The sequence below is a fragment of the Alligator sinensis genome, unplaced genomic scaffold (genome assembly GCF_000455745.1).
Source record: "Alligator sinensis unplaced genomic scaffold, ASM45574v1 scaffold720_1, whole genome shotgun sequence".
NCBI lineage: Eukaryota > Metazoa > Chordata > Crocodylia > Alligatoridae > Alligator > Alligator sinensis.
The window spans coordinates 1,585,396-1,586,577 of record NW_005842026.1 but is presented as its reverse complement, the minus strand read 5'-3'; positions in this window follow the sequence as shown (position 1 = coordinate 1,586,577).

The window sequence follows — 1,182 nt, the reverse complement described above, 5'->3', positions numbered from 1 at the left end:
TGAGGGGGGACCTTGTGACCGTCTATAAACTCACTAGGGGGGACCAGAAGGGTTTTGGGGAGACCTTGTTTCCCCTAGTGCCCCCTGGGATAACAAGGAATAATGGCCACAAGTTGTTGGAGAGTAGGTTTAGATTAGACATCCGTAAGAACTACTTCACAGTTAGGGCGGCTAGGATCTGGAACCAACTTCCAAGGGAAGTGGTGCTGGCTCCTACCTATGGGATGCTTAATGCCCACTGGACTATTTCTACTGCACATTAATGCATCACTCGAAATGTAGCAAACTCCCCAGTTTTTCGGGGGGGGGGGGGGGGGCGTATTTTAAAATGCATTCCTTCCCCTTCCCCAACCATTTCTGACTTTGTCTCTCCCTCTCTATTCCCTATAGATAACTATAAGTAAGCTAAGACATAGGATATGCTTCAGCATTTTATTTTGGTAGCAAGTTGTATTTGTTTTGTTTTTTCTCCTTCTTTATATTGTGTAATTATTATGTTTATATTGATTTTTACTGTTCTATATTACTGTTTTACTGATACTATATGATTTAGGCCTACATATGTAAGTTAGCATAAGTCATGTCAAGTTTTCATTTTGTTTGTCAAGTTTCCATCTTGTTCCCCATGCCGTTGTGTAACCTATGACTCACATCTACCCCTCCTTGGTTTCTGAATGAATGGGGATGAATGAGGATGCTTGAGAGACAATGGCAGTAGGTCTAAAAATAGCTCCTTCTGAATGACCGAACCATCAAAACCAATACCTGGACCAACGACCCAGTCATTGGAACCACCCTCAGCGTTCAAGAAACCAAAGATGAGACAACTCACCATTGTGCCAAGGCTGCACATGCTCAGTAAGAACACCTGGAACCCTCTGGAACAGAACTGACATTGCCTGGACAGGACTTCCCCATAGGAGATCAGAGGTAGTCTGCCCCATAAAAAGGGGTAATGAAGACTGACTCCTTGGGACACCTTCTCCATCAACCAGCACCATGCCACACCACCCAGAGGCGCTGCTGGTGACACCCCTCTGGACAACACCTGCTGGACAAGGACCCCTTTCTAGCCTGGATAGGTAGCTATCGCCCCCACCCTCTCTTCAACCAAGGACTTGGACTCTGCTTCTCTTCCCTACCTGGACTCCAACCCTTCCACTGAGTCTCTTTCTCCTGCTG